Raw genomic sequence first — 13,261 nt, 5'->3', positions numbered from 1 at the left:
CTATGTCTGAGAATCTTGGAATGTTCGTAACCGCTGTAATGAGATCATTTCCCAAGAAGTCTTCTTCATGCACCCTATGTAGCGCATCTTTTTCGTCCATGGGTTAGCACGACCTTCTTTCTCGTCGATGTCATTTTACACACGCAACAAACGGGACAATACTTCCAACTGACAGCCCGCCAGGACCCGCGTGTGTGGAGGTTGGCTCAACCTAAAATTAATGATTGTCATCGTCGATTGTTGCAGCTAATACTTATGGAGTCTCAAAACCGGAAACTCACTGTACTGAACGAAGAGACTGGAATTAATGAGTGCCCGACACACTTAGCGCTTACGAACAAATTCAGTCACCTACGTTCTTATTTCCGTACACCATATTGCTTGCTTCCAATAAACAGCGCGCTCGCCACGCAAAATAATCCTGTATGGATATCACCGTTTTGCCCTATCACTGGTGTTGCATCGGGCAAACTTGCGTGATGATTATGAGCGCAAAGTAAATAAATAAATAAATAATAGCAGTAACGCAGCGTTCGTAGAGTTGGCTCGTTATGCTCGTTAGTTGCCTTTGCTGTTCTCCCCCGTTCCCTGCAATGCAACCCCTTTGTTCACAAGTAAAAGCGAACCATGCCGAACACTAACGAATGTTCGCCCGCAGGCGTTCGCTTCCATTCGATCCTCTGTAAATGAAGATTCGTGGCCCGCGCTGCTTTGTCCTAGTGCCTGGTCAAGCGACACATTCAGTGCGGCTCACGCTAGGCTTTCTTCGGTGCTATCAGTAAAAAGGCCGCCTTTACGTTTTTACCAAAGCAATGAGCAAAAGAAAACATGTTGGTATTCAAATTGTTTTAGTGCTACTCAAAATATTCGTCTGTAAAATTTATGCATATTTGCACCACACCTCGTTTTATTTGTCGACGACGCCTCGCGAACAATCCCGTAGCTCCACGTCAACCGACAGATTACGCCTTCCTAAACTTACGAGAACATACGGCACTGTACTGCGTCGCCAGATACTCACCACATTAAGACCACGTGGAATATCTTTATAAATAGGTGTCTGGCTCGAGAAATATTTGAGTAATAAACACTGTGCACTACACTTGACGGCGAATGTTCCACATAAAAGGAACAAACGCTGGCTGTGTGCCAAGGAAACGCAGTGAGACCTGAAATATTTCCCTTACATACGCAGCGTCACAGAAAAGCTGCGACCAACTCCGAGACGCTTTAGGGGACGGCTCGAGCAACCACTGCAGGACCAGAAACCGGCATCCAGCGACGCTACACAAGTCATAGCCGCCAGGACCTGCCACTAGGTCACCGCCTCGCCAGCAAACGTGACTTTGTACGCTGGCGGACCACGGGTGGGAGGTCTCGCAATGTTGGGTGCCGTTCAGTGAATTACGACTGATTGCCACGATCGGCAGTGGGGAAAATGGAGCTGTCTGCTCAATAAGAAAGGCATGTCTCTTATGAATGCGATCCTCTGTTGCTTCGGTAGATGGCGATTTTGGACAGGGGCTTCCATATGCAGTTTTTTTTCTGGAACCTCTGAAATCCGCCGTGTTTCCCTATATACAGGACAAAAATGCAATGCAAATGGAAACCCGTGTGCAAAGCCGCCGTCCACCAAGGCAACGCAGCATCGCATTCACAGGAGACGAGGCCTGACTGCGGAGGTCACGTTTGTCGCTGAGGGTTGCCTAGCGGCAGGCGCCTGTAACGTCAACACTCAGTAGCGGCTTTTGCGGACACACTGTGTAAACGATTTATCTACGGATCAACAGCACTGCAAGATTGTTCGATAACGATGCCGCTGCGCACACAAAAGTATCGTCGTTGCACTATGGTAAGGAATGGCGGAAAGACCTGGACAACATTTCGAGTTGCCGTAATGAATGGCAGCTCTCCTTACATCTTGATAAATGTAATAATGCCTATAACAGAGAGAAAGAACGGTATAGTATCTAATTCCAAGGTTAACGGTGAACATCGTGAGCACGTCACATAGAGTAAGTATTTATGGTTAACCAGTAACGCCCCTAAATACTATTCTTTATAGGTTGGGCTCCCATGTATAAAACAGCTTCAAATACCTCGTTGCTTTACATATTAATTATGTTTTAAATAACTGCAGCTTAGCATGTAACGTCTTTATGGATGGAGAAGCAAAACGCTAATTACATTAATTTTATTATCTTCAGGTTATTCGCCTACTGGCTAATAAAGAAAGCCGGCCGCGGTGGTCTAGCGGTTCTAGGCGCTCAGTCCGGAACCGCGCGACTGCTACGGTCGCAGGTTCGAATCCTGCCTCGGGCATGGATGTGTGTGATGTCCTTAGGTTAGTTAGGTTTAAGTAGTTCTAAGTTCTAGGGGACTGATAACAACAGATGTTAAGTCCCATAGTGCTCAGAGCCATTTTTGACCGCACCACATGCGAGGTGTACATACTTGAAATCAAATTTTTCTAGCCCTTCGAAGACCTAGATACGCAACCTGCTACTCCAGCTCAATGACTGGATAATATTTTTAGCCGTTTAGATACTGGGAAGGCTTCTGTAAAAAATGCAGTTCAGCTATAAAGGAGATCGCATAGAAGACACATGATCTCAGAGAGAACATGAGAATACGACAGCAGATATCAGGGCGCATGTAGAGGCATTCAGCCATTTAGATAGTCACCAGAGTGTATTTGTCCAGGTGATCGTAGATTGTGTACAAAAAATGAACAGCATAGAGCACCTTTCTGCAGCACCTGATCGTCATTTTGCAGGACAACGCTCAAGCACGTACAGTGCAGGCTGTGACTGATGGGGCTGCTAAGTGCTATACCACCTGCTGCACTCCCCTGACTTAAGCCCTCGTGAGCTCAACTCGATTTCTAAAGTGAAGGAAACACTTCACGGCATTCGCTTCAGAACTGCTACGAATTCGTCGGGCAATAAACCGCGCCGCTCGAACTGTCAACACAACTGGCACTGCTAAGAGTATCCTACGACTTCCACATCGCTGGCAACGGGTTATACACAACGATGGTGACTGCTTTGGAGGTCAGTAAAACTTTGAAACACGTATCTATTTTGTACGAGCTGTAAATAAATAGTCGCCACTATTAAATTTCTAACCCTCGTATTTCAAGCTGTCTCATAAACACACGAAAACTGTTCCGCTGCTGGATTTGGGCTCTCTTTCCTGACCGGTATATATTCACATATTTCTAATTTCTCTTGAATCTCCTTTAACGGGGCTGAGCAGGGTGACGCTCGATGTTGGAACCTATAGTTATGATTTTTTTCAATAAAACAACAAATTACAAAATTGATTTTACACCTTTATTGTACACCCTGAACATGGGGATAGGTATTTCTTTTAAGTTAAAAATTTGCACCCAGAGGACACAACACAACATTCACGAAATGGCTTCGCGGAATGTGAGGGCGGTTGGTGGGAGCACTGAACGTCGTAATTTTAAACCTAGATCAAAATTTAAAAAGCTGCTTTGAAGCTGATGATATTTTCTAACATAGTACGAAGGTATATTTAAAAAAATTATTCTTAAAAAAATTGTAGTACTCTGAAATACAAGTCAATGTTTTCGACAAAAAAAGTCGTTATAGAAACGTGCATGAAACATCTACATTAAAAGTTATCGCTTAAATCCCACGTACTACAGTAGGAAAAACACCGACTCAAAAGAAACAAACCGGTTTAACATAATTGAATGTGTTTTTCGTGAGTTATAGTTCCAGTCAACTTGAAAATGTTTTGAAAAAAAAAGCGTTTAAAGTCTCAACTTAAGTACTTTAATACTGAAACTGAACAAAGCTTTAATCGGCACCGTACCGTCAGCGCTTTTGCTGATGTCGGAACGCTCTCATTTTGATGAAATTACGTAGACTAGCTGGGTTCCGCTTTTCAGTGGAAGCGCTTTTTGTGTTTTAAGTTTTTTCGCTACTGGGATTACTTTTCGAACTCTTTGTATACGTATGAATAGGCGTGTTTGCGATTTTTACTCACGTTTTACTTCGTATAAAAATCAAGCGAAATGGGAAGTTAAGTAGACGCGAGACAAGCACGTGCTTTCAGATGATGTTGCCAAGAGAAATCGTATTGAGAATGGTAGAAGCTTATACTAAAGTCCTCTCCGATACTATCCGAAACTAACAGGAGCCCTGTTCCAACGGGAACTATTATAGTACTGTTATACTACATCGGTTGCATTCGAGCTTCGATTGCGGTTATAATATACAGGGTGAGCACAAAGTCTTGCCCTAATTATAAAAAACTATAACAGAATAACTGTTTGACATATCAATTTACATTTGATGGCGTTACATAAGTTAGTGTTACGACTTTTTTTTTAAGACCACTTACATTAGTAAACCTCAGCGTGTGCTCCCTTGGTAGCTCGGAGAATGTCGAGGCGGTATTCCAGTTCCCACCAGGTGTTTCGTAACATGTGTTCTGTTACAGTACCCGCAGCAGCTTGTATCCTAGCCTTCAGTTTGTCGACGTCAGCAACTGGTGTGACTCTATTCTTCATATAGCCCCAGAAAGAAGTCAAGGGACGTAAAGTCTGGAGAGGGGAGTAATAACAGGATCGGTGGATTGGAAGGAACGGTTCAACACCCTGGCCAGCCCGTAATAAATTGTTATAATCAGGGCAAGACTTTATGCTCGCCCTGTATTTAATATTTACGGTAAACTTTATACAAACGAATGTTGAAAATAGACTGTGTAAAGAATGTATTAAGCTAATAAAAATTAGGCTAAAAATATTTCTGCGCTGGTCCTACCCCTTTAAGATTTGTTTGTTCGTTTTGCTGTGATAAATGAGATGCAGTAGAAACTGCCTATTCAAAGATAAACCCTTGCAGCAAGCTGAACGGGTCCCTTGGAGCTTCTCATGCTCTTCGGAACCCTCGCTGGCCTGCGCTGACCAGCGTCCTTCAGCACACGTGTACTGTTCACGTACTCTCGGCTCACCGTCGCGGCAGGCCGAGTTCCTTTAGTGGTTGCGGTACCGATAGCGGGCGGGCAAAGGAGAACTTGTACACCTCTAGTTGCTAACACCCTATATTGCTATTTTTCAGCTTCAGCCTGACTGACTTATTTTTGTCAATTAATGGGCCACAGCCGCATTCCTATATTTCCACTTCGAGTTTCCTGTTCGAGCTTCGTTAAGTGCTGCAGTGTATTGTTCTTGTCATTTACATTTTATTGTTGTGATTGCAGTTGCACTGGCGAATCAGGCTCCCGTTATGATGATACAGGCACCAGACGACGGTTTTAACTGAAACATGTAGTGCAATAAAAGAACATAAGACAGCTTTGCGATACGAATTTTGTGAAACATATTTGTGCTGCTAACAACTGCCTGAAGAAAATGTTCGAAACTCCTGCGAGCCATTCGACATTGACTGTTGTCTGGGACGCGTCTGTCTCCGTAGCTGACTGATCGGTGCGGCTGACGGCCATGCGGAGGGCGCGGGTTCGATTCCCGGTACTGCCAGGGATTTTTTTCCTCAGTGGGAGAACAGGAACGGGTTGTACTCAGCCTCGCTACGACAAAAATTGATTTTTTTGCTATTTTATATAATTGCTGATAGAATTTTAAAACTCAAAATGCCGAGATCATGTAGTCGTTAAGAATTACTATATAATGCCGAACGTTTAACAAAGTAAGACAAGTATTGGAGTTCAGGTAGGCCTACCATATGCCCGAAGGCAGTGCCACTCTCGGCGCGCACGCTAGAGCTGTAAAACTACAGCAGAGTTCCGTACACTTCGAGAAGTAGGCACACACTATTGTGGTTATCCCAGTAGGTTTGCTGAGTTCGGACTGTAACCGCGTTACCTGTAAGTTAGGTGTGTTGCATGGCTATCGGACTTTAACTCATTTCGATACCTTTCTTTGTGAAAGCGATCGGTGTCCTACTGGATTCCCCTAAAATCCCAAAGCCGTGAACTGTCCAGAAACTGAGTGAGGGTATATAAAGGGCCGCGCAATCTAAGAAACGTTTTTGTTCTACGTAGTCATCCTCCTCTCTGTTCCTTAACAACAAGTAATATTTGTAGTAAAATTAAAATTGTCAATGTTTATTTCAGGTTTTATTCGAAAATTGTTGATTTGTAACGTGAGACAGAGGCGCGTTATAGTAAATATAAAGGAAAAAAATACACATCTATCACACAGCGCTAGAAAACGCAATTTCCTCAAAAAAAACTTTAAAAAACTTAAAACAAAAACATATCAAACCCCGCTCCATTACTCCGTTGAAATTACATAAAACGTGTTTGTGTTATTGATAAACAACTTTCGCCCTTATCAATAATAACAGGAAACTCTTGTCTTTGATCACGATGAAGTACATTGAATACAAAATAGCAACAATAATTATACAGATTTTTTATGTACCTGCATCACAAGTAATTGCTTCAGTTACGTAAGAGCGCGAGAGCGTGTTTAACTAAGTTTTAGTAAGTAAAAACTTCAACTTACATTTTGTAAGGATATAAAATACGCAACGCACTAACACTGAACGACGTGCGGTTCTGTGAAAAACAAACAAACAAAAAGTAAAGAGAAATCATCGGTTCCCACTTGCTGTCACACACATCCATTTAATGTCTGTTGGTCCATCATGGCCAGGGGACACCGGCTAGTTAATTAATTGTCAATGTCAATAAAATTAACCAACATTCGTGTACTTTCAGGAACTATTTTATTTTATTGTCAGGGCTACCGGTTTCGGCATTTCATTATGCCATCTTCAGGCCCCTTACGCAACTCACTCAGTAGTTATCACGTCTTCGAATGAAGCAATTGTGTAACGACTGAACTCACGATATCCAGTGATTTATGGCGCTATACGACAAGTTCGTTTATTTGGATACATGCATAAGGGACCTGAATATGGGATAATGAAATGCCGAAATTGGTAGCCTTCACAATAAAATAAAATAATAACTCAAAGTATACGACTGTTGGTGAATTTTATTGACATTGACAATCACATTCATTTGTGTCTCCTTCCTATTTGTCCTACCCAAACTACGGATTATCCTACCATTCAGTACGTCATTTACGTACTGTACGAAAACTACCGAACCGTAGTTTTGCTAGAGTGCAACTCTACCCAGGGTATACTCACTAGTGTCTGGGAATAGAGAACTTGACGACTTCCAACAAACTCTGCGCGTAACTGCAAACCTTTTCGATACTTTTTCTCGCTGACACCTCCCACATATGTTGAAACGAAAAATGTTTCTCGCCTACGGCATTTTCCCAATTCAGGTAGTAAAACTTCAGCATGAGACCTCAATTTTTAATCTATCACATATTTACTACTAATTCTGTCAGAAAAACAGTTTTCCGCCCCTATGGATAGAGTGCCTGCCAAATTTTGTTACTGTACGACACTTAGTTCAGGAGATATGACGTTATAAACATCGAGGAGCGTCAAAAATTTGCTTATCTGTTTTATACGCTGGAGTAAGATTCTTTCAAGGATCCGGAAGGGGATGGGCTGGGGGGGAGGGGGGGGGGGGGGGAGGGATTGCTCACTACTTTTCTTGGAAGCACTTCGTGGTGGAACCACTTTTGCTGGCTTTGGGTTCTCGTGCAACAGCCAGACCTTCGGTTGCTGCTCGGTTTCCGACGCGTACGGATATATCCAAGTTGTACACGGTTTTTATGTTTCCTCGAACGAATTTTTTGGGTATTTCCTTACTCCAGTTGATAAGCGCTTGTTTTACAGCTTCGGTCAAAGCGCGCGGATTCCATCGAGAAGAGATCTTTCTGCGAGGCAGAAGTTGATGGAAAATCGAATGCGTTGCAGTGTTCGGTAGGTGCAGGCACACCTTCGTCTCACGGTACGTCCCATACTGGTTATCCAATGCTGGCCCGGGGAGCACGACCACGAGGAAATTGTGAAAACTGATTCTACACAGAGTTTTCGGAAGGTGGCTGATAACGCCAAAATGGAAGGAAACTGTTCAAGTCACTGCAAAACCTTCACGCGAAATTTTTCTCACATATAACTTCCTTTACCTCTGGCAGTGTTTGTTGATGCGAAAAATTTCGAGTTGCACCGTGGTTCGGAGAGTTTGTTAAACTGTACGACCCCTTATAACTGGATGGTTAGGTAAGTTCAGAAGTCGGAAGGTTTTTTTCTTCTTTCAGCAGCCTTCTTCTTTCGGATTAAAAAACCGAATGGAATTGGTCTGTAGGGGCACGTCAGCTATACGAATGTTTTTCACTCACACTCCGGGTTTCCTGTGATTTCGGTCAGTTGGAGACAACCGACGGTTGCGTCAGTTCTATGCCTCTTTTCACTCCGTCTCCAGATTGGAGTATTCCCACTCACGTAGTTAGCAGAGACTGAAATACCGCTTCAGTTGTTTTTTTTTTTTTTCAGTTCTTAGATCACGATGGGTTTCGGGCTATTACATGCCCATCATCAGGTGTTCTCTGTGCTTCGACCTCGGTAAACCATCTCTATCCCGGGGTTCGAGGTCGAAGCACAAAATTACCACACCTGCTGATGGGCATGTAATAGCCGGAAAACAATCGTGCTCTAAGCATTGACCAATAATTTTAAAAATCTTGCAACTGAGCTTGTATTTTCAGTCTCTACTATAATGCTCAGTTGCGGATGTTTGTAGTAACAAACTTGTTCAGACTTCTCCGTTACACATGAACCATAACTAGGAGTACAACTTTTTTTATAGGCAAATAACGTGTCTTATTTCAAGGAGATGCAAGAAAAGGTATATTTCTAGAAATGATGCAATTAGGAAATTTAGATATTTATTTTTATTCGTACTTCTGACATTAAATATGTATTTTTAGTTGGCATTAGAAGTTAAATAACTGGTTCTACATTGTAAATTTGTGTTTAAGCAAAGGAACACTTGCTTTTTTAATCTAAACGTATTGAAACTCTCTTTCTTAGCGCCGGGGTTGCACTCATTACCAACAATTCTCTTTCGTTAAATGCTGAGGTAACATCAATAGAAAACATAGGATACAATATTTTAATTGTTTGCTGAATTTCTCACTTGCTTTTTGAATATGTTTTCGTGAAAAATTTTAATCATGCCTTCATTTTCTTTTAATGGTTAACCAGTCCAGCATTCTCCTGGACGAGTTTAGAGAACTGCCTAAAAACCACGCTCAGACTTGACACCAGAACCGACGCAGCGGCCGTAGACTGCTTTCACGTGAAAGATGTGAATGAACTATAAGCCAGCCGATACGTAAAACTATAGCCGACGTAATCGCTGTTTCATTCGGACGTTACTACAATATGATTTCCCTCAAAGGAATGATGAATAACTCAACCGATATGTAAAACTGTAAGCAAGTCAGTCGATTGATTTCCAACAACCGACTGAACCGATTGTTTTCATTCCATTATTGCCATCACTACCAACAGGACAGAGCTGACAAGTGCGAGAATTATCGCACAATCAGCTTAACAGCTCATACATCGAAGCTGCTTACAAGAATAATATACAGAAGAATGGAAAAGAAAATTGAGAATGCGCTAGGTGACGATCAGTTTGGCTTTAGGAAAAGTAAAGGGCCGAGAGAGGCAATTCTGACGTTATGGCTAATAATGGAAGCAAGGCTAAAGAAAAATCAAGACACTTTCATAGGATTTGTCGACCTGGAAAAAGCGTTCGACAATATAAAATGGTGCAAGGTGTTCGAGATTCTGAAAAAAGTAGGGGTAAGCTATAGGGAGAGACGGGTCATATACAATATGTACAAAAACCAAGAGGGAATAATAAGAGTGGACGATCAAGAACGAAGTGCTCGTATTAAGAAGGGTGTAAGACAAGGCTGTAGCCTTTCGCCCCTACTCTTCAATCTGTACATCGAGGAAGCAATGATGGAAATAAAAGTAAGGTTCAGCAGTGGAATTAAAATACAAGGTGAAAGGATATCAATGATACGATTCGCTGATGACATTGCTATCCTGAATGAAAGTGAAGAAGAATTAAATGATCTGCTGAACGGAATGAACAGTCTAATGAGTACACAGTATGGTTTGAGAGTAAATCGGAGAAAGACGAAGCTAATGAGTAGTAGTAGAAATGAGAACAGCGAGAAACTTAACATCAGGATTGATGGTCACGAAGTCAATGAAGTTAAGGAATTCTGCTACCTAGGCAGTAAAATAACCAATGACGGACGGAGCAAGGAGGACATCAAAAGCAGACTCGCTATGGCAAAAAAGGCATTTCTGGCCAAGAGAAGTCTACTAATATCAAATACCGGTCTTAATTTGAGAAAGAAATTTCTGAGGATGTACGTCTGGAGTACAGCATTGTATGGTAGTGAAACGTGGACTGCGGGAAAACCGGAACAGAAGAGAGTCGAAGCATTTGAGATGTGGTGCTATAGACGAATGTTGAAAATTAGGTGGACTGATAAGGAATGAGGAGGTTCTACGCAGAATCGGAGAGGAAAGGAATATGTGGAAAACACTGATAAGGAGAAGGGACAGGATGATAGGACATCTGCTAAGACATGAGGGAATGACTTCCATGGTACTAGAGGGAGCTGTAGAGGGCAAAAACTGTAGAGGAAGACAGAGATTGGAATACGTCAAGCAAATAATTGAGGACGTAGGTTGCTACTCTGAGATGAAGAGGTTAGCACAGGAAAGGAATTCGTGGCGGGCCGCATCAAACCAGTCAGTAGACTAATGACAAAAAATAAATAAATAAATAAATAAATAAAACAGCAGGATCGCGGTGGTGTTGACACCAGTCGTCGGATTGATAGAAGCTTTACGTTTACGTCAGCAGTGCACGAGGCATGTTCAGAAAGTAAGTGAATTTGACCATAACGGGATGTGTTTTATTTTCAGGGTTGGCAACACCGAATTGTAGAGAGGCATCCCCTGATCAGAGCGAGCACCGCAGGAACACGGCAGTACGTAAACTCATGTCGTCGTCGTGTCTAGTTGCTTGAAAGGCGTCGCTAGGAAATCCCGCCAAGTGCGAGCCACGTGCTGTGATCCGCTTCCTGCTGGCGCAAGAAATCCACCACATACTGAAATTTTTATCGCGAATCGGAACTGTTTACGGGGAAGGTATTACGAACGGTGGTATAAGAAGTTTAGTGGAGGCAGAACAAATACTCATGACGAACAGAGGAGTGGAAGAACTGGGGCAAAAAATCGAGGAAATTATTCGCGAAGAGGTAACTGTTCATGAAAACCGCCGGTTGATATTGGATGAAATTTCTGCGATGTTTCCACAACTCTCCAGAAATATCTTATACGAGACGCTCACAGAAACGCTGTGATACTGGAAACTGTGCTCAAGATGGGTCCCAAAACAGCGGACAGGGAAACACAAGAAAAATCAGGTCAGTAGCGCCCTCTAGTTTCTTAATCGACTTGAATAGGGAGGTGAAACGTGGGTGGCTCGTTACACGCCTAAGACATGAAGATAGTCGTCACAGACGTGTCGCACCAATTCCCAATTTGCCAGAAGTTTCAAAGTCACAATATATTACAAAACGATCATGGCCTCAGTCTTCTGGGACCGGAAAGGTATCACTTTGATCTAATTTCTACCTCAGGGAGTGACCATCAATGCACAACGATATTTTGAGACGCTAAAAAACTCGAAAGGAACATTCAAAACAATAGTAGGGGAATGCTAAGGAGAGGAGTGTGCTTGTTGCACGACAATGCCCGTCTTCGTACAGCCTTAGCCACCAGTGCGCTGTTGGACTCATTTGGACGAGGTGTCTTGAACCATCGCCCTTATTCCCTCATCCGCCACCTTTAGATTATCATTTTTTTTCACCTTCCTGTAGGCACGCGTGAGTGGAATTAAATTTTCAACCAACGAGCAGGAGCAGAAGGTGGTTCTGAAGTGGGGGAAGTAGCTGTCGGGAGAGTACTGCATAAAACGGTTTGTGCTACGACTCACCACAGGTACTGAACGGGATGGTGATTATTTTGAAAAATAGTAAGTGTATCAACAATATCTTGTTTTCTTTGTTATCAAATACACTCTTTAAAAAAAATATAAAACTGTAGTGATCTTACTTTCTGAACATCCTCTTAACATGTCAAACCGTACGCTTTGTCTGTCTCTGACGTTGCCGCCTCTCGCAGTTTGCTTCGTCTGGCTACACCGGTCGTCAACGCCGACTGCGATCCTTCTACGTTTTCTCGTACATACGTATTCTGCACGGCACCACACGGCGCATGCTGGACGCTGCCTCGCACCGCTTATAGTCACTGCCCTTCCTGTACCAACCGGAAATTGAACGAAGGAAACACGGCTGTCTACACGCTTCTGGAAGAGCCCCGATTTCTCTTATCTTACAATTTCGCCCCTTATGCGAGATTTACATTATTGACAATACACTCGATCTGCAGTCAGCTTCAAATACCGGTTCTGTAAATTTTCTCAGTAGTGTACGGCGAAAGGAAAATCGTCTTCCCTCCAGGGAATCCCATTGCAGTTCACGAACAGTTTCTGTAACACTCGTGTCATGATCGATTCTGCCGGTAACCAATGTAGCACGCAGCTGAATTGCTTCGCCGTCTTCCTTCAGTTCGACCTGGTGACGAGTCCCAGTTTCCGAGAATTCTGCCAATAAACTCAAGTCGACCATTCGCGTTCGCAACCAAGATCCTTACGTGCTCGTTCCATTTATACCGGTCTGCAACGTTTTGCCTAGCTATTTAATCGATGGGACTGTGTCCAATGCCACATTACATTATATTAATACTTGTTTCGTAGATCATCATGAACACGGAATTTTGTAATGATATGGAACGCGTCAGTTTAACATAAGTTTTCATTACACCATATGTTGCCCCTGCAGAGTGCGGCCGTCAATTGTCATCGAGAAGGAAGTGCACGACTGTTATGTTACGTGAGCTGCATGACATCACGCGAAACCGCTCACCTGCTCTCGTACTTGGAGGGAGACACCATATCCCACGCATCTGCAGTCAAACTTGAAAAGAGCGACGAAGACGTCTTCGACAAGCGCACTAGACACACACCGCCGAACACATCGGTTCAAAATTTCATCGGATTGTCACTGTCTTTTTTCCATTTCGCGCCAGATCGGACATTACTTTGCATATAACCCTTCTATGCAGAACCCTTTCGGTGTGCTTGTATCTTCGACAACTGTCTGCAGTGGGACACCACGTCGAACGCTTTTCGGAAATCTAGAAATATGAAATCAGCTCGTTGTCCTTCGTTCCAT

The sequence above is a fragment of the Schistocerca americana genome, chromosome 8, assembly GCF_021461395.2.
Source record: "Schistocerca americana isolate TAMUIC-IGC-003095 chromosome 8, iqSchAmer2.1, whole genome shotgun sequence".
NCBI classification, from domain to species: Eukaryota; Metazoa; Arthropoda; class Insecta; order Orthoptera; family Acrididae; genus Schistocerca; species Schistocerca americana.
This window is presented reverse-complemented; position numbering follows the sequence as displayed.